The 22,728-nt window shown below is 30.9% G+C and overlaps 1 pseudogene; it reads right to left on the bottom strand.

Moving 5' to 3' along the window:
- Positions 1-21,012: 21,012 nt before the first annotated feature.
- LOC149536200 (ethylene-responsive transcription factor ERF039 pseudogene) lies at positions 21,013-21,826 on the bottom strand (annotated as a pseudogene).
- Between the last annotated feature and the right edge of the window lie 902 nt (positions 21,827-22,728).

Genomic DNA, 22,728 nt, shown 5'->3' with positions numbered 1-22,728 from the left:
TTTCTGTTATACCAATATTCCCTTCTTCAATACCACTGTTAGGCCCAAAAATCTGATATGATCTAAAATAATCAAAAATTTATTGTATTTTGCTCATGAAGATTCATTACATAAATAAGGTAGTCATATAGCAGTTTAATAATTGCTACAACTAAAATATCTAACCTAACTTTTAAACCCTAATGATTAATATGTTAACAAATTTAACAAATGCATCATATTATTCATGGAAAATTGGTGGAAATGAAATTAGTGAGAGGATAAAATGCATATCTTGTGCCTCCACTAATGAAAATCCATAGAAATGGGTAGAGAGGACCATGGAAATAGATTGTAAAATATCTTATTGTTGCAGTCTATTCAAACACATCATGTTATGAACCATATCTTAATTCTTTTATAAATGTGTCATGTTATGAGCCATTGTGTGGATTTTTAACCGACACATCCATTTATAATTCACTATATTATCCATAATAAAATATCCGAGGAAAACAAATTGATAAAAAAAAAAGTGTTATGAACCACAGATAAATGTTGTGTTGTCTAATTTTATGCATAATGGATTTCCTATCAATAAGTCCTATTATAAACCATTGTGTGATCATTTTTTCCAATGATTTGTCTTCTAAACTATTGTGTTAACTAGTGTATGTACATCTAGCTTGATGCAACTATGTGCTTGAACTTTAAGATGTAGACAATGGTGTAGTTTTCACATGAGATTATGGTGTACCTTAAACTTGAGATGTCATACATGACATACTTACAACTTTGCATTTTAAAATTATCTCATTGCGTGAAGGGGAAAGAGAGGGATGAGATATATGGATGGGGGCAAGAAGAGGTGCATAATGAAATATTGTTAGAGAGGTAGATATATCACTAGATAATATAAAAATATAACACATATAGGCAAATCACATTGTTTACCCTCTCATAGTGTATTCTTATAATTAATATAAGGAAAATGGCCATATCAACATGTGTACTTGGAAATGAATAAGGAATATGCAAATATGAGGGTATTAAAAACCACTAATACTAATTTTTAGATATCTTTAGTTATAAATTATGTTCATTTGTAACCATTAGAGGCTTTTTTCAGCATTATTAAGGATATATAGAAGTATTGTGTAATTGTAGTTCCCAATATTTTTTACCGTGTAGTTGTAGAGAAACATTGTATTATCAACCATTATACTATACATTTCCTTTAGCATTGTACATAATTTTGAGATGAGATACACATAAAAGGGGTCATGACTATTGAATAAATTAGTGAAAAAAAGGTTAAAGTGTGGTCAAAGTTCATGGTATTAAAAAGCTCAATAACACTAGTTAGGGTGTTCATTGACAAATATGTCACATTTGCCAAAACAAATTATTATTTATTTGAATTTTTCATACTACGCCTAAAATTCTTAGAAATTTTATACATTGAATGGAGACAATATATCAAGTTTTGAAACTTTTCTTACTTGGCTAAATGTGATTGTCATGTAGTATACTTTTACTATACTTGAGATATCAAGAAACACATTATAATAGCCTTATTATTAGGCTTATGGTTAAGGTTAGTTTTTTGGATTAGGATTAGGATCGTGATCATGTTATTTAATTTACATCCTACTAGAATGACTTATGGCTTAGTTGGGTATAAGTAAAGGGTCTTGTGGAGGCTTGAATTATTCATTCAGCATGGAGTAGCTAAGAGGAGAAAAATATAGTAGAGCTAGTAGCTAAGTGTGGGCTTGGGAAACAAGGATAGGTCTTGGTGGCTTGCAAGAACAAGTTTAGATCTTGTTGGAGGTTTCTACAATAGTACTATTGTGATACAAATTTGAACTAGCCAGTGTTTGGGTTTGAATTTTGTCAGGTCTTCTAGAATTACCATTGTAATTTCTTATGTATTTGGAAATAACCTAGAAGGCCTTATAGCTAGGCACGTTAGATGAAAATCTATAGTTTTATTATGATTATTAGCATTTTTGTGGATCTAAATCTCTGTGTAAATGTGTATATACCATTGTGTGTTATTTTTTAGGGGCTAGGACATTTGTTTTGGGGATTATCCTCCCTTGCACTACATCACTCAACACATTTTTTCTTACAATTATTGAATTTTCTCTAGACGGAGCTAACCTCAAGTTTAAATCTCTGGCACCATGCTTTTTTTGTATAGGCACTTTTCCACTTCATTTGAGACCCTATTGTGAACAAGCTTAGAATTAGTGATTTTTCTAAATGCTTTTTTCGAACTATGATCATAGTGCAAAATGGTTCACAATTGATGAACCTAGAAGATGGTAATCTAGAATACAAATAGACAACAAATAAGAACCAGGGACCTAAATCTTTTGAATTTGGTGATGAAGTAATGATTCACTTAAAGAAATTTTTTTTTCTAGTTGGTGCTTATCATAATCCGAAGATGAAGAAGTTTGGTCCTTGTAAGATTCTAAGAAAGTATTACTATCAAAATTCCTTTGAAGTTAAATTACCAGAACACATGGACATTTCAACTATATTCAACATGGCAGATATCTTTGAATATTTTTAATCAGATGAAAATCAAGAAATTAACTTGGATTAACCGAAGAAGAAGACTCATAGCATTCAGAAGAGCTTGAATAGCCAAGTAAGTAAAAGAACCCAAGGAAAAGATTTCTTCGAATATCTAGTTTAGTGGAAAGATAAACCAACTAAATACAATTTGTGGAATATGCAAGATGAGTTAGATTTCTATCCTTTAGGTTAGAATAACATTCATCCTTAATGTAGATATTAGTTCTAAATTAACCCTAGGTGTCTAATGCAGGAGCATCTTGGGTGTTTAAGAAATATTGCATCAACCAAAAATATTTCCACCTACCAAAAGTTGTCATCATGCTAACGACCTATCCTAGATCCTTATCCTAAGTGCACACATTCTTATGTTCTCTATTTCTCAAGTTTTGTGTCATTCTTTACTATCTTATTTGCCTACTATTTTCACCTTGTGTAATGTGTTGTTCTATATGGCACAATTTCTTTTGATTACATGACATAGATGCATAGTTAGGATCTAGCTCCTGAGACACATATAAACCTACCATTGAGTGCACATCACTTTATATGACCATTTGCACAAGTTTTGGTATACTCTTCCAAGTATGGACCAAAATTACAATTAAATTCTTGACTACCTAATTTGTGGCTTAGCTTGCTATGAAGGAAGATTGGTAAGATGTAAGAAATTAGTATTCTTAGAGGATAGATGATAGAATATGGAGACAAGACTTTGAGATTGAAATTTTTTAATTTTGTATAAGGTCACAACCTAGAGTATGGCATCTTGTGGTTACTTTTTTATGTGAACTTAAATTATTACATCTAATATATTATAAATCTAGGATTGTATTCTTGAGCTTTCATTTTAATAATATGTATCTTCTATGTGTAACTTTGAGTAGGCATGTGAAGATTGCAATTTGATTTTATTCCACATGTTGCTATAGATTTGATATAATATCCTTGCATCATAATGTGTCATTTTTGTCTTTGATAATCCATGTCTTCTCTATGAATTGCTATTGGCATCCCTTGTCTACTAGTTATCCAACACTCAAAAGATTATCCTTCAAACCATCAACAAAGTAAGCATTATCAATTTTTTTCTTTCCATCAAGTGTAATAGATCATTTTCCTATTATATGATAGGCTTCACTCAAGATCTCTTCATTTAATTCATCCTCATCATTTGGAAAAAGACATTCCATAGGCTTTCTAGATTTTTAGCAATTTCTCGCCTTTCTTACTCTCTTAGGACACTCAAAATAATAATGACCATATTCATTAAAAGTTTAGAATTTATAGATCTTGTTACCTTTAGGTTCTCTCTTTAGAAGTAGAGAAAGTCATTCCTTACTCTTATTTTCTTATTCAACTTTTCTTCAGCTAGTACTAGCATAATCTCCACTAGTACTTGAAATCCTTGTCAAAATAGATTGAAAAATTATTGCACTAAAAGTACTTTAAACATTAGAAAGTTATCTACTATGTCTCATCCACATTTCTATTGATTGTAATCTCTCAAGAGGAGTCAATCTTATAAATTTTGATGCTAAGGGAATAAATTGTTTAATCATTTATGTTGTCTATATGGATGCAGGTGTTAAAGTCTTTAATATCTTCCATATAACCTCATCTTCATATTTCTATCATCCACAAATCTTAATTCCTACAAAAATTTTTGAAATTGTACTAAAATTACTTCTTATAGTTTCATCTTCCATCATTTTAGTATCTTGATATAGGCATGTACATTTTGTAATCTAATGTTCTAAGCATGTTCATCACCTCCAAATGTAACTTCCAATGAAAAAAAAATTTAATGAGCTAAAATTAATTTTTTTTCTTGTGTTAATGTAGTTTCTTGAAGAGCTAATAATAGTGCTTTTCTAGCAAGCATATTTAGCATGAATTTTTCTCTATGAGCTTCAGTATAAGTTTCAAGAGATCCTTTTCTATAATAACATAATTTTTACTCATAGTAATCAACCAATAATCCAGACGCATTTATAGAAAATGTGTTTTCATCTTTTATTCCAAACTATCATAGTTAACTCCAATCTTTGGACTTTCTTTCATGAATTGTGCCATAGATCTCCTTAAGATGTTAACTTTTTCCTTCACTCGATGATCACTTGGATGTGTGCATTTGACCATAGCATTTTCATCATGTATTCTACCACTATCCATGTCTAAGTGAGTAGATTCCATATTTTTTACGAGATACAATCTAATAAAAAATAACTACTACTCAAAAACTCTATTTGAACACTATCTTCACCAAATGCATCATAACTCTATATTGTCTTCGTTTTTTTGTACCCACCCTTAACTATAGCATATAAAAACTATGTAGAACATATGATCAACTATGTATATTCTTATCTATAATCAGTGAACCTCACAAACCCAAACAGTGTCTTCTACTCTCCTAGTCTTTATATAATAACCAATATGTTGACATCAAGGAAATAATATGTCATAAATGTGACACACAATCTTTGAATCATGTCTAAAGAAATGATAGGATACTATTCCATAGGAATACCATCAATGTTCATGCTTAATATATTCTATAAATATTATATTAGAAAACTCTAAGAGAATAATACCAACTTACTAAAATTATCAAGCCCCCACAATTAGTAACTTTACATGGAAACAGACATTATTAAAAATACCAAACTGAAAAAATTGAAAAAAGAAATATTTTTGGGTGATTCAAGATTTCCCTTACACATTGGATGCCCTTGCATGAGTTTTACAAATTCTTGTTCTTTTTTATTTTTATTTTTATCAATGAACATATCTTCAAGTTTCTTTGTACTTCTCAAGGCCTTTATAAGGTTGATATTCTTTCTCCCTTTTTCTAATCTTAATTAATTAAGGTTTAGGAGGCTCTATTAACTCTTTTTGTGATATAAGGTTATAATAATGCTTGAATCCGAAATATTGAAGGCCTTTTCTAGGCATATACTAAATTATTCCTTAAGTTATGTATTTATAATATTTGAAATCACCGCAACAAGTCATCCATTATTCTTGAATAGCCTTTTATTTTCAAATTTTGTACCAGATCACTTCCTTTTATCTATCTTGGTATTCATATTTCCATAGGATCTCTATCAAGAGGAATCTAGTCATATGTTTTGGTTAATCCTTATAAGTCAGTATTTTATTGGACTCATTAGAGGCTCTCAATTAATGAAAGGGTAACTCATCTGAAGTCAATGGTTAATGTCCTCCCCTTATATAAATATTATATAAAATATGCGTGGCCTAGTTATTCTTATTCATAGGCAACCTTAAGTGAATAATTGAATTTTATTCATATATATAACATTTTTTTAGAAAAAAATATGGTGTTAGCATATATGATTAAAAATAAAGTCTTTATTTCAATGTTTAGGTATTTGAAATTTATTTGATACCTTATAATAATTAGGTTTTATATTTGGAAACTATTGTTGGTATAAGGCATTTTTTAATGGAGAGTAGTAATGTTCATTGAACAAGCCTTTTGGAAAAGGTTAGGTGATTTATGTGACATGCTTGTCTAGATAATTAAACAATTCTTTTAATAAACTCTTGCAAGATTTGTATTCTTAGAATAGATACCTACTATCATATTAGTGTTACCAAATTACTTTGTCTGCAAATTTTTTTCAAGATGTTTCCGTAGAGTTAAGGATTTAAAATATTAATAAGATCTAGAAAAGGTAAATTTTTTGAAATTGAAACATCCTCTTTGAGAGTCACCACTTTACAGCTTGAATGTAGATTGGTAGCTTTTGTCAATATTTTGGAAAGATGAATTCTTTAGTTTGGAGGCATTTTCTTTCATGGGCCCTTTCTCCAAATGAAAAATTACTACTAATCTTCACCTACAAAGGTTTTTGTATTTAGACTTATGGGAGAAATGATATGTAGTAAAATAAATGGATATGGGAAAGTTTTCCTAGGCTAGATGTAATTTTTTTTATGCCCTGTTTACTTGAACATAAGCCTAACTAATTTACACAAGGATACTTTAGGGTCCTTTCTTATGTGTTATGTTCACTAAAACTAAAAATTTTTGTCTAGATTTACTATTTTAGTACCCAATATCTAGGTGTGTTTGACATTCATATCTCGGGAATTTCAATCATGATTTTATTTATCACTATTCTTTAAGAGATTCTAGAGTACTTTGAAGAATCCATCAAAAAAAGAATTAACTCTTTTCATTAATTGGAAAAATTAACCCATTTGTTGTGATGTCAAACTCAAAGGGTTATCTAACATAGTTATGGGGGTTAGGCATTATCACCCCCATGATGGGGTCAAGGGGTAGTTCCCCAGGTGCACTCCCGATCGTGGTATATGATGGGAAAGAGGGGACCATCACGGGGGATTTGGGGAGAGGGGCCCTCAAAGCCAAAAATGGCCCTACTATTGTAAATGGTGTCAATTGATATTTTTATATTGGATGACTTGTTCTAGCTCTAATTTTGTAAGCAACAAAAGCTTGTATAAAATTGCTTAAAGTTAGGGATTTCATAATGTAAGGTGATATTATAACATCTTGCACTAGTACTGAACTGGAATTTTAGATTTTAATCACTGGATAATAATAATATTAGACTTGTTATTGGTGGACATAGCCTAGGGATTGGGTGAACCACATTAATTCTTTGTGTCTTGTGTTCTCTTCTGTGTGATCTATTATTTTCTGATATTAGTTATATTTGCATGTTACTATTATTTCTCTTTGACATTAGTCCCAACAAGTGGTTTCAAAGCTAGACTATTGTAATTTTTTTTAGCCAGACCACTATAATTTTTATTTATTTATAGGTATCCTCTGGAGGAAGGACTCTTAGTTAAGTGGGAGTGATGGTAGAAAAGGGTAAGATGAAGGTTGAGAAGTTTAATGTGTATAACTTTTAGTTTTGGAAAATGTAAATGGACGACTATCTTTCTCAAAAGGATTTATGCAAGCCATTCAAGGAAAAACCAAGAAACATGGAATGATGATAGATAAGGACTAGGAGATTTTAGATAGAAAGGAACTTGGAAGTATTTGATTATTCTTGGCACCATCAGTGGTATTTAAAATTACAGAAGAAAAGAAGATTGAAGAGTTGATGCAAACACTGGCAAAATTGTATGAAAAGCCCTCTACTTCAAATAAGGTATTTCTCATGAAGCATTTATTTAATATGAAGATGGTAGAAGGTAGATATGTTGCATATCTTCAAATGAGTTTAATAATATTACTAATTAGTTATCTTCTTTCAATGTCAATTTTGATGAAGAAATTAGAGATCTCTTCATTTTTTGTTCTTTTTCAAAAAGATAGAATGGCTTGGCATTGGTTGTGAGCAATTCTGTTTGTAGATCTAATACCCTAAAATCTGATGATGTTGAGGTAGAATGACTAAGAGAGGAAACAATAGAAAACATGGGAAATCAAGAGGAAAGTCAAAGGAGAAGAGATATTAATCTAGGGGACTAAGAGATTGTTTGTATTATGGGAAGCATGAGCATACAAAGTAAGATTCCTGCACTCAAAAGAATAATGAAAGAGACAAAAAAGATGGAAACAAGGAGGCAAGTGTGGTAAGTAACAAATCCAAAGAGGATGCTTTACTTCTTTCCTTAGAAAGTCCTAATGATTCTTGGGTTTTATACTTTGGGGCTTCATTTCATGCTACACCCCATAGAAGTTATTTTATTGATTATGTCCAAGGGGAGTTTGGGCTTGTTTATTTGGGGGAATAATGAACCCTGTTAAATTGTTGGAAAGAAAAAAGTTAGGATTAAGTTGCAAAATAGGAATCATTGGCTACTACATGAGGTAAGACATGTTCCAAGGTTGAGTAGAAATTGAATTTCAGTAGAGCAACTTGGTAATGAGGGTTGTGTAGTTACTTTTAATAATAAAAATTTGAAGGTTTCAAAAGTCTCCCTTGTAGTAGAAAAAAGTGCGAGAGTAGGCACCTTATATCTTTATATAGGTCATACTATTCCTTCTACTTTCATTGTTTCAAAGAAAAATGAGTGTTAAGGAACAATTGTTACAATTGAGTAGGGAGAATGAATAGTTGTAGATTTTGATACAATGCTATGGCACTACAAACTTGGACACATGAGTGAGAAAGGTAAGAAATAGTTCATTCAAAGAAAGTTTTACCAAGTTTGATATGTGTCAATATGAATTTTTGGGAAAGTTGTACATGGAAAACTAAAGAGAGTGAGTTTTGTGAAGAGTGGGAAGGAAAAGAAAAATGAGAAATTAGAGCTTGTGCATATAGATATACGGGGAGCAGGTCAAGTATCTTCCCTTGGTGGCTCTCATTATTATGCTATATTTATTGATTATGCAACTAGATTAGTATGGGTTTATTTCCTTAGAGAAAAATTTGGTGTATTTCAAACTTTTAAGAAATAGAAATGCTTGGTTGAAAATGAGACTAGTAAGATATTAAAATGTCTCAATTCTAATAATAGTGGTGAGTATTACAGTCATGAATTTAAAGATTATTTCTCCACTAATGTAATTTGTAGACAAAAAATTGTATCAAGGACTCCATAGGAAAATAAAGCGGTCGAATGCATGAATATAACAATAATGGAGTGTGCAAGGAGCATGAGGTCGCATGCTAGGCTGCCCTTAAGCATGTGGGAGGAGGATGTTGGCCAATACTATTGTATATTTGACTAATAGAGGTTCCTCTACTCCTTTGGGTTCTAGTATTTTAGAGGAAGCATGGATTGGTAAAAAAGTGAGTCATTATTTTCTCAAAACATTTGGTTGTGAAGCATTTGCACACATTGAATTTGAAAATACAACCAAGCCAGAAGGTAAGTCGAAATATATATTTGTTGGATATGGGATTGATGAATTTGGTTATAGGCTTTGGGATTTTAAAAATCATATAATTGTAAGAAGCAAGGATATCATATTCAATGAGAAAATGTTGTACAAAGATCTATTGCAGTAGTATGAGAAGAAAAATAATAATTGTGTAGTGTTGGATGATACTTAAAATGAGGATGTTTCTGCAGTCCATCATGCTATGTAACAACTACAACAAAAAATACCATACATGCCAATGAATGTTAGATAGTCAAAAAAGCTAAGTAGAAATCTAGAAATATTTTCTCCTTTGTATTCTATTTTATTAATAGATGCCATGAACTTGAATGTTATGATGAAGATGTACAGGTGGATACAAACATTTAATGGAGTCTGCAATAAATGAAGAAATGGACTCTTTGTTAAAAAAAAAAGAAATGGGATATATGCAAGTTGCATATAAACAAAAAGGATTTATAGAATAAATGGGTTTACAGGTTGAAAGAAGAGTATGGAGATAAGAAAAAAATTAAAGCCAAGTTAGTGGTAAAAGGATTTGCACAAAAAACTTACATTGATTAGGATAAGATATTGTCTACTATTGTTAAAATGACCTCTATTTTCATTTTTTTAAGTATTGTGACTACTGAAGATTTGTATTTGGAGAAGCTTGATGTTAAAAAAACATTTCTTCATTGTGATTTGAATGAAGATATACATATATATATATACATATATATATATATATATGTATATATATATGTGTGTGTGTGTATATATATATGTGTATATATATATGTGTGTGTATATATATATGTATATATATATGTATATATATGTATATGTATATATATGTATATGTATATATATATGTATATGTATATATATATCTATATACACACACACACACACACACACACACACACACACACACACACACACATATATATATATATATATGGTACAACCATAGGGATTTGAGGTCAAAGGTAAGGAGAAAGTGTATTGATTGTAGAAAAGTTTATATGGCTTGAAGTAAGCACCTCAACAATGGTATCTGAAATTTGAAAATTTTATTCATGAGCATGGATACAATAGGTGTCATTCAGATCATTGTGTTTATTTTAAGAAGTTGGATGTTGAAAGATACATTATTTTATGTTTATATGGTTATGATATGCTTGTAGTTGGGTCTAACATGGATAACATTAAAGGTTTAAAAGAAAAATTAGCACATTCATTTTACTATGAAGGATTTGGGGGAAAAAAACAGAAAAATCCTTAGTATGAAAATTTGTAGAAATAGAGACAATAAAAAATTAATATTATCTCTAACTAATTATATTGAGAAGGTTTTACATTATTTCTTATGGAAAACGCTAAAGCCATCGGCCCACCTTTACTTGGTTATATGAAATTGACTAAGGAGATGAGTCCAAAGACACAAGAAGAGAAGGATAAGATGTCATATTTACCTTATGCTTTGGCTATAGGGAGCTTAACATATGCTATGATATGTAATCAGCTAGATATCACACATGTAGTATGAGTTGTTAGCAGGTATATGAGTCATATAAGGCTTGAGCATTGGAATGCAACTAAATGGATTATCAAATATTTGAGAGGAACATCCAATAAGTATTTACATTTTGAGGGATCTACTACTAATTTACAAGGATATGTTGACTTAGACTTATTAGGGGATATTGATACCAAGTGGAGTACTACAATCTATGTACTTACTATTGGTGGAGAAATAGTGAGCATGATTTCTCAGTTGCAGAAGCTTTATCCAATATAGAGGCAAAGAATGTTTCTACTATAGAAGCATCCAAGGAGATGATATGGTTTTAGTTCTTAATGGAAGAATCAAAATCCCTGTAGAGAGATAATTATTTGTTTATAGATAGCTAGAGTGTCATTCATCTTGTGAAGAATTCTGCTCTACATTCAATAAAAAAATACATACAATTGTGATACCATTTTATTTGGTTAATTTTAGATCACACACTATTAAGGATAGGGAAGATCCATATAGATGATAATCTACTGGATATGTTTACCAAGGTAGTAACAAAGATGAAGTTGAAATTCTCTTCAACTTTGGTTGGTCTTCTAAACTTAACAAGATAAAAGAACAACATAGTCCAGTGCAATTTGGTATTCTAGTGGGAGCTAGAGGTTAAGGGATGCTATGATTAGTCTCCAAGTGGGAGGTTCTTGTTGTAGAGTCTAATCAGTCTCCAAGTGTAAGATTTTTGTGATGTGGAGCCTAATCAGACTAGAAGATTTGTTCGATGTAGTTTCCCCTTAGATAATTTCTACAAGTTTTTCAAGGAAGTGCCCCCAAGATGGGTTAAATGGGGAAACACCTCTTTTGAGCTCCTAGGGTAGCACCCCAAGTGTGCTCCCTGTCACAGTACAAGGTGGGGTTGAGGAGCAATGCTCTCATAGGGATTTTTGGGGGAAGAACCCTGAAGCCAAAAAGGACCCTACTATTGTAAAAGCTGTCAATTTCTATTTTTCTATTGGATGACTTATTCTAGCACTAACTTTTTTAGTAGCAAAAACTTGTATAAAATGGCTTAGGGTTAAGGATTTCACAATGTAAGATGATCTTGTAGCTTCTTTCAAAAATATTGAACTGTAAAGGATTATAGATTGTAATCACTATATAATAATAATATTGGACTTGCTATTGGTGTATGTAGCCCAGGGATTAGATGAACCATGATAGTCTTTGTATCTTGTGTTCTCTTCTATGTGATTTATTATTTTCTAATATTGGTTTTTTTTAATGTAATTGTTATTTCTATCTAAGATTAATTCTAACACCATTAACATTATTTATCAAATATTGAAGGAGACCAATTATTATTTATTCACATATGATAAAGGTTAGTTTGTCAACATTTACTAGAAGTAATTAGTTTTATTTAAATATTCTTAATGGAAACATTGAATATGTTGATTCTTATTGATCTATGAGATGCATGGGTTGTTCTAAGATTGGGTGTATTTGGTCATAATTAAAGTTTTTTCTATTAAGATGGGCCTTCTAAATATTAACATATGATATTCATCAAACACTTAATAAGGCTTGATATCACATCTGATTTCATGAATATTGGTCTCTAGAATATCCATTACTAAAAAAAATTCAAGAGAAATATGGTGGAGTGAGCGGTTAACAAGGGAGCTTCAAAGGCCCTTATAAATGAATGAAAATACAATATTTCTACATTTGTTTGGAGTTTGATGATGACGAACAAGAGCTGCTTATGCACAAAATTATCTACCATCCAAGATGACAGGGATTTATCAGATATTGTAACAGAAAATTTAATTAATCTAGATAGATGAAGGTCAAGTCTTTATTTCAAAATTTTTGATTGCATTTTTCATTCCCGATATTTATCATACTTTGACAGCATCAAAATTAAGACTGAAATACTAAGATGTTTGACATTAATCTGTGTAAATTACAACATAGGAATGAGTGTTTGAACCTTGGTTCTTTAGGTAAGTTGGAATTTGACACCAAGTTCATCAACAATGACTTTTCATTATGCCAAGACCCTTACATAGTGGTTTGTGACAGGTAATCACCCAATATTGATAGATGCCTGACGATTGTGGGTTGATACAAGTAAGACTATAAATAGAGAAATCCATGCACTACTCGAGAATTCCATTAAAATCTCAATCTTTTGGTATTATATGGTCTGATCAGCATACCCTGGTGTGATCTAATATATAGAGAAGAGCCCCATAAATTGCACTCCAAAATCAATGATATCTATTCTGTTGAGCATCGAAGCCTCTATGACCTATTGTGAATATGCCTCCCTAGATTGATTATTTCCCAAAATGCTAGATAAAAAAGCCAGAAAGGAGCAACAACATATATTATACAATAAACCACTTGGAAACTCGATGATTATATCTAGAAAAAGAAGCATTAGAAAGGTAGGAAAAAAATTGTTAGATGATTTAGTTGTATATTTATTCATTAGAAATGTTTTAAAAATAAAAAGGAAACACTTATGTTTTTGAAAATAAGGGCTAAAGATTCAAAACCACAACTTGCAATAGTTCAAATTGTCCAAAGTCCTCAATCAGAGCAATATATGCCAATAATTTGATACAAACATAACTAGTTAATATATGTATTAAATGATACTGTTGTATAATTTGAACATTGAATACACATTTTTAATCACTGAGTATTCAGTGCCTAGAAACCTCAATGTTGTCGAAGAAGATGGCTGAATGATAACAGTTGAATTCTCCCTAGCCGAAACAAAGGGCGTCCATGAAGGAACAAAATCAAATGATCAATGAAAATAAGTGAAAACAAGATTGAACTTAGAAATAAATTAGTATTGGTAGAAATGCTAACAAATATTCATCAAAATGTATTTGCTCTTAATTATAAAACTCCAAAACATCTAAAGAAGAAAAAATTGAGTTTGTAAATTTTACATGCATTCAAATAGATAAGATAGAGAAAACAACCTAAGTTTTAGACCATTTTTGAGTGTTTATATATATATATATATATTGTTGGAAGTATTAGAGTTTTGAGAGGGGGGAGTGAATCAAAACTTACTGATTCTACTTAATTAATTTGCAGATTCTAACTTTAAAGATTAAAGAAATTGAATGCATTCAAAACTTATTCAAATAAATATCATTCACCATGCATGAACATGAAAACATGAACTCACAGAAGATAGAGACATGTATTTTGATGAGTGGGAAACCCTCAAAATTCCTCAAAAAGGATTCGTCATAGGGAGAAAAAACTACTCCATGAACCTGTGATCTTTATTGAGCTTCAACTCTTTTATAATCTACATCAATAGCTGCTTAGGGATTCAACCCTATTTTCTTTTAACTGAATTCCAACCTTATATGCACATATAATTGTATGCAATATACGATACACCTATCCATGCAAATAAGTTTATAATCAATCCTTCAGGTCAATCTTACAATTTTAGGATATTTATGTCTCTGTATTACATCACTAATCACATACATTCCTTTTACAATGATCTCTTTAAATAGAGATGAGATTTGAATAGAATCAGTTATGCAAACAAATTGAACCAGTTAGGGCTATTTAAAAATGCCCTTATGAAATGTTGTTTTAAAAACAAACTTTTATCAGTTATGCCTCGAATTTCTTCATGCCTTTTGAAATACTAGCTTTATAAATAGAAAACTGTGCCAGTAATTTCTTCAAACTTTCAAAAAATAGTGCAATGTAAGAAACCCTCAAAAATACCTTTTAAACAAATGAAAGATCTTCAAGAAAAACTATCATCTTAGGGTTCAAACTAGAGATGCTTATTATTTTAAAACTTTATTTCAAAATGATACCAAATTCAAAAAATTTCTTTTCAAGAAATGATACTAGGTTTAAAGAAAAGCTTCCATATATTTACAAAGGAACAATAAAAACTTTGCCTGAAGATTTTCACAAAACCTTACTCCACCTTTTTTATCTTCTTTGAAACTAACTAAGAAAGATTTCAAAATTTTATCCTTCTTTTGAAAAAGAATTTTGGACAAACATAAACAAACATACATGTTTCTTGTTTTTACCTTCATTGGTTTTGTTTTCAATGAAACCCTTTGTCGCTGTTTTGAGGACCTTTTTTATTCCTCTTTGTCTTGGCCATGCAATCATAGGTGAAACCAAAAGATGGGAATTTTCACAAGGGATTGATCAGAAACCCATCAAAATGATACTACATTTTAAAACAAATTTTTCAAACCATATCTCATATCCCAAATTTGCAGAGCTAAGATAAAAATTTCACTTTCGTAGCCAAAGAATATCCTAGATACACAAAAGAACAAACCTTTTTCATAGATTTTTTTCGCAGCATATCCTTTTCAATTCTTTACTCAATGAGAAAAAATATTCACATAGTAACTTATTCATAGAACAGCTTATTCACAGAGAAACTTTCAACATTATGCAAAGAAGACAAAAAAACTTTTCACAATAACATTAAGAGGGTGAAGAAATGAATCAAATGCCCACAACCAAAACTATATATTAATTTCCTTTTGATTTTTCCATAGAAACATTACACCTGACTAGAGTTAAATCATATGTAGTCTCTCATTAAATTCCACTTAGTGCCAGTGCTCAAGTTTTAATAACTTTTTATTATGTTGTCATTACTTTTACCTTGTGCCATGTTTAAAACTTGTTTTTGTTTTTCCTTCACCACGTGTTTTATGATTTCAAACTTGCCTTGCCACTTATCAAAGTCAATCTTGCCATGTTTTTCAAACTTGCATTTTGTCAACTTTTGAATATGGTCAACAATGATCTCCCCCATTTTTTGAGGCAAAAATTTTCACCATCTCATATATACAAGAGGAAACAAGAAAACTAAGATTGAAATCAAATTTCTTCTCATATATATATGATAATAAACAAATATGCAAGTACAAATGCTGATCACATAATATGTTGAACCACAAAAACTAAATACAAATGCTGATAACAGATGTTGATCACAAAAAATAATGTTGATAATGTTGAACTACATGTGAATGCTGATAATGCTGATTCAATGCTAATAATGCTGATTACTACTACAAGAATGCAATGTTGTCTACCATACACAACTTTGATATCTCCCCTAAAATTTTTGCGTCAAAAAAATTTTGACGATCTGCTTTTCATGAAAAAATTTTGTGAATAGGAGCAAAAAACTAATATAGAACATTTATTTGCAAAGAACCTATATCAGCATTGATTGAGGCAAAACTCTCAATCAAGTTCTTAACTATTCAAATAATTCCCCAAGTAGAGTTTTGGTAAAAATCTCTACTACCTATCCTTGAGTGGGCACATAGATCAGCTTGAATTCATTATTGAGAACTTTATCATGCAAAAAGTGAAGTTTAATGGCCACATGTTTTGTGCATGAGTGCATTACTAGATTCTTACTCAATTGAATAACACTCATATTCTCACATATGATAGAAATGGGTTTTGAAACCTGAATACCTAAATTAGACAATTGATAATCCATCCAAATCGGCTGAGTACAACATGCTATAGCAACAACATACTCAGATTCATAAGTAGACAAAGTAACACAATCTTGTTTTTTTCTATACCAAACAACTAAGAAATCACCAAGGAAGAAAGCTGCACCACTAGTACTCTTTTTATCATTAGATCCACCCCAATCTACATCAGTATAACCAAAAAGTGTAAAGTCATTACTGTGAGGATACTATAAACCAAAATCAAGTGTACCTTGAATGTATTTCAATATTCGATTCACTGCATTGATAAGATTGTTTTGGGTTTGACTGAAATCTTGAAACCATGCATGCTACTTGCATTATGTTAGGTATACATACTATAAGATATAATAGACTTCTAATCATTGACCTATATACAATTTGATTTATAGAAGGTGAGTCATCATTCTTTATTAGTTTGCATCATGTCTCCATAGGAGTGCTTACTGGTTTAAAATCAGCCATATTAAACTTCCACAACATTTCCTTTGCATATTTTGTTTGAGAAAGAAATAGACCATGTTCAAGCTATTAGACTTGCAAACCAAGAAAAAATGTGAGCACGCTCAACAGAGACATTTCAAACTCAGATTCCATAATTTTTGAAAAATGTTTTGTGGACTCATCATTAGTAGACCCAAAAATAATATCATCTACATAGATTTCTACTACCAAGATTTCATCATTTATGACTTTGATATACAAAGTCCTATCTACTTTACCATGAGAAAATCCATTTGCAATTAGATGTTTATCCAACCTAGAATACCAAGTTGTAGGAGCTTGCTTTAAACCATATAATCTCTTTTTGAGTCAGTAAACATAATCAGGTTTGTCAGAAGATTCAAAACCTTCTAGCTATTCCATATAGACTTCCTCTTCAAGATATCCATTCAAGAATGCAGTTTTAACATCCATTTGGCAAATAGTAAAATTTTTATAACTGGCATATACAAGGAATATTTTAATTGATTCCATCCTTGCAACTAGTGCAAATGTTTCACCAAAATCAATTCCTTCCTGCTAAGCATATCCTTTGCATACAAATCTGGCTTTATTCCTTATCGCTTTGCCATCTTCGTTCAGTTTGTTATGAAATACCCATTTCCCTCCTATGACATTTTTATGATCAGGTCTAGGAACAAGTTTCTAGGTCCTTTTTTTTTAGTTTGGTTTATTTCTTCTTGCATAGGATTTTTCCAATAGGAGTCTAATAAGGCTTCAGTAACAATTTTTGGTTCAAAATCTGATATCAAGCAAAAATGTTTAGCAATGTTTGCTTGTTCATCTATTTTGGCCTTTCTTCTAGTTAAGATCCCTTTTTCTACATCTCTAATAACTTGAGACTCAAGATGTCTCTTAGCAATTATTCTAGAAGAAGTTTTAATTTTTGAACCAATACTTGTTACTTTGGGACTTGAACAGTTTTCTTGTTCAGTTTCATCAATAATTTCAGATTCAACATTTTCAAGGTGTTCATCATGCAAAGTGTCTAATTTTTGGAATGATGTTTCTTTAGGATCCTCTTTATTACTACAACATATAGAATTTTCATCAAATACAACATTTATGGCTTCTACAATTTTATTCAACCTTTTATTATAGCATTTATAGGCTTTGTTATGTGTAGAGTATCCAAGAAAAATCCCTTCATTAGATCTTGAATTAAAGTTTTCTAAGGAATCATCATTCTTTTTTATGAAGCATTTATAACCAAAAATTTTGAAATTTTTAACATTTCTTGTTTTGCCATTCCATAATTCATATGGAGTATGAGATGTTCTAACTTTAATTTGTGCTCTGTTTAGAATGTAGATAGCTATATGAATGACTTCTCTCTAGAATTTGTCAAGTAGTTTTGCTTCATTAAGAATAGTCCTAGCCATTTCTTTAATAGTTATGTTTTTCCTTTCCACAACACTATTTTTTTGTGGTGTCCTAGTAGTAGAGAATTGTCTTTTAGTGGCATATTTTTCACAATAGTCAATAAATTCTTGAGAGGTGAATTCTCCTCCCCTATCTGACCTTAAACATTTTAATTTCAAGTCAATTTCCCTTTCTACCATTTTTCTAAAAATTTTGAAATAGTCAAAGGCTTTTCAGAAACATTACCTAAACCATCCTTGAATAGTCATCTATGAAAAACATAAAATATTTCTCACCATTTAATGATGCAGTTTTAGTTGGACCACATAGATCAGTAAGGACAAGTTCAAGTGGTCTATTTGATGAGCATTCTTTTATTTTAAAAGATACTCTCATTTTTTTACCTTTTACACATTCTTCACAAATATTTACTGGTTTGGTAATTTATGGTAATCCTCTGACCTTTTTATTCTTACTAATTCTAGCAATATTATCAAAGTTAAGATGTCCCAATCTTTTGTGCCACAACCAATTCTCTTCTACTTGATCCATAAGAAAAGTATTAATCAATGATGTTTCTTGAACTATAGAATCAATCAAGTTATAAAGATTTTCACATGTCCTTAAGCCACTAGCAATGAGTTTATCCCTTCAATTTTTGATAAAGCATCCTTTAGCATTAAAGGAAATAGAATACCCACTATTACAAATTTGACTGATACTTAAACGATTATGTTTCAACCCTTCTACAAAGTATACATCATGAATTGGTGTATCTTTGGTTAAAATTATTGAGCCTCTTCCTATTATATAGGGTCCTGAGTTATCACCAAAGTGGACAAACCCTCCATCAAAATCCTCTAGGATTTTGAACTTACTTTTACACCCAATCATATGGTGTGAGAAGCCACTATCCAAAACCCATGTTGCAGGTTTTTGAGAAAATAAGGTTGTTTCAACAATTAAAGACTTTTAAGATGTCTTTACTTGTTTCCAAATCTATTTAGGTCTCAAATTTAGTTTGCATTAATTCGCATAATGGCTATAGTGAAAACATTTGAAGCATCTAATAATTCTTTTCTTACCTTGATTGGTGTTGTTTTTATGGAAAATTGCCTTATGCCCAAAGACATTATAGTTAAAACAATAACCATTGAAGAAGAATTTAGTTTTCTATTTAGAAAACTCCTCAGATGAACATTGCAAAGCATTCAGTTTTTTATCCTTTCCTTCAAGTAAAATTTTGTCATGTTTTATAATTTGATTTGTTTCTTTTAACTCTTCTTGAAGTCTTTTATTTTCATTCTCATGATTTGTAATTAACTTCTTTAATAAATTCTTGCAAAGATTTGAGAAGTTCTTCTTCAAGATCAATTTTTTCATTTAAATTAGATGAAGATTCAGATCCATCAGATTCAGTTTTAGGAGTCTTAAGTATTTCAGCCATGGACAACCTTTCCCCTTCTACATCAGCATCACTTGACTCTTCATTTGAGTCTTCTTTTGATAGAAGAATTTTCTTTTTGAAATCCTTGAATCTTTTTTTTTTTGATTCCAAGGTTTCTTTTTTGAAAACTTTTCAATTTTCTCATCATAGCCTTCTAATTCTACATTTGGACATTTTGCAACAAAATGTCCTAACTAACCACAGCTGAAACATTTTGGTTTTCCTTTGTATTTCTTTCTCATTTTCCTGACTAATAATGCTTCTAGAGCATCTGTTAAGTCTGAATCACTCTCTTCAGCCTTATAGACTGTCCCTTTTGATGTAGAACTAGCTTGATTGCTAATTCTCATTTCATATGCAGTTAGAGTTCCTTGTAATTGATGCAGAGTCATTTAAAAAAAACTTTTCTTTTCTTCTAAAGTAGATATTTTAGTTTCAAATTTAGGCAGCACTAACCTAATGACTTTTGAAACTATGTCATATTCTTCAATTTTTTTACCTAGACCTTTTCTAGAATTGACTATTTCATCAATTCTTAAGAAATATGCTGCAATATTTTTATCTTCATTCATTTTCAAATTATCAAATTATGTTTTGAGAGTTAACAATTTTGACTCTTTAACCTTTTCATCTCCTTGATAAATAGTTTCCAATTTTTTCCAAATATCATTTGCTGATTTATAGTAGACTACTTTATAGCAAACACATCTTTGGTGAGACCACACAGCAAAGCATATGTTCTCTTTTTATCTAGTTCATATGTTAGTTTATCGTTAGCATCAGTAGGTACTGTTAGTGGGACAGTATACTTTGTAATAACAATATCCCACATTCTTACATCTAAAGAATGTATAAATGCCTCCATCATTACTTTCTAGAAGAAAACCCAGTATCCTTACCAGAATACAATATAAAGAAAAAGAGAATTGTATACATTAAAATATATTTTAAATATTAGACATTCCGATCACAAATTAACTATAATGATAATAATTGCATTTGCAAGGTTTTTTGTTATTATAAAGGTAATTCAAACGAATAGACAGAAGAATGGCATGAATTTAAACCATCAAATATGCCGTGAAAGACGAAGTTACAAAAGGAATGATTATAAACAAACAACAAATTAAATTTATTGAAAGAAAACTGGATACAAATCTATTAAATGTACATATGTGTTGGGTTTCCTGAATAGCTAAATGAATCATTAAGAAAACCAAAAGAAAGAAGAAACCAATCTTGTTTATGTAAAATCCCAGAGTGATGTAAATGCGTCGTCTGGATCTTCTTCTCCATTGACTGGGTTATCAAAGACAAGTGAAGATCCGATCAGAACTCCATCTGCAATGTTCATTAGCATGTTTGGCCAATCCAGCCATAAATCCAAAATGAAATTATTTTCATTTTGAGCTACTGCAATACTAGCGCACTCTGGGTCGATATAACCATCTTTGTTATCCCCATTTTTGGTTTTGAAACTTAGTTGTGCTTCTTGTTCCACTGGCTCTTTGAAAGTAGAGTATGCAGCTTCTATTGCTGCCGCCTGAATGTCCGTTGCAGATGCTGTTGCAGGGCAAGGAAGAGAATGAATCAAGGCAGGGAAATTGAAATTGGCTGATTCGCCTCTTAAAGAAAATGCAGCTGCATCATGTGCACGAGCTGCCATTTCTGGTGTGGGGAAAGAGCCAAGCCATATCCGCTTCTCCTTCCCTGGCTCTCTTATTTCTGATACCCACATTCCCCACTTCCTCTTTCTCACACCTACATAGGTAGGATGCTTGGTTCCTCCCTTATTTGCATTTGCACTACTACATTTCTTTGCCATCAATGATTGGAATAGTTTAAAACAATGACAATGTTGTTAGAAATACTTTTGCACAATTCTATATTAATGTGATGGATCCCGAACAGCCTTCCAAAAACTTAATGCAACTTTTACAACACAGGAAACTTGGTAGCACAGTATGTACAATATTCTAACACATTCAAGTGCTAGTTCACAGCCTAGAACAAGAACTAAACTAGTGCAAATACAGTAGAAACACATTCAAGTGCTATTTGACAACCTAATTGATGTAGAACAAGAATTGCACTAGTGCACATATAGTACAAACATATTTAAATGCTATGTAACAGCCTATTTAATATAGAGAACAAGGATTAGAACAAGGATTATACCAGTGTCAATACAGTACAAACACTGTTAGACTTGGGTTCTCTGCACAACTCATAACAAACAACTGCACAAAGTTGAGAACATACGGATTTTTCTAGGGTGTGACAGTGTTAGACTAAACTCGATATCATCACATCAATACAAAAATGAATTTATAGATACATTTTATGTGTGCTCATATTTCTGATGTTCTTCGACGTATATAGACATTAACAACCGAATCTAATACACCAGACAAATCTTTGACTCCACTAACTAAACCTCACTGATATGGTTACTCTATAAGTTTAATATATATATTGAACTACAATTACTTAAACTATATTGGTTAGACTTTACTGAAAAATCGAACAGTTCAACAGTCATTAACATATCTGTTGGCCTTTCCCCTTCATTGGTTGAATTTTCTCCATTTTCATTTTGTATGGTTGATTTGGCAACAGTTTTTCCCTTATTGAAGTGTCATTGAAGCAATTTATGTCCACAAGTCTTCCCTAAAAGGAAAAAGCATAAGAGTTCACCATATTTAGACTACCCTCGTAGAAATCAACCAACAATTTTGTTTTGCTATCACAGCATTGTCAAATTTTCAATTAATCATTTTGGACGGGATTGGAAAGCATACAGTTTGTAGTAGCACGTGTAACATCAAGTCTTACACCAATCATGGTTGCCTATCGAATAGTATTCTGCGTTGTCATATACACAGTCCTATTTTATAATAACATAATACATGTTGATTAGGGTTTTTAAATAAAAATATCAGTCGTAAATGCAACATAA

This window comes from Cupressus sempervirens, chromosome 10, assembly GCF_028749045.1.
Source record: "Cupressus sempervirens isolate cs-2001-9-10 chromosome 10, ASM2874904v1, whole genome shotgun sequence".
Classification (NCBI taxonomy): Eukaryota; Viridiplantae; Streptophyta; class Pinopsida; order Cupressales; family Cupressaceae; genus Cupressus; species Cupressus sempervirens.
The sequence above is the reverse complement of the archived record's forward strand: the minus strand, read 5'-3'. Positions and strand labels throughout refer to the sequence as shown.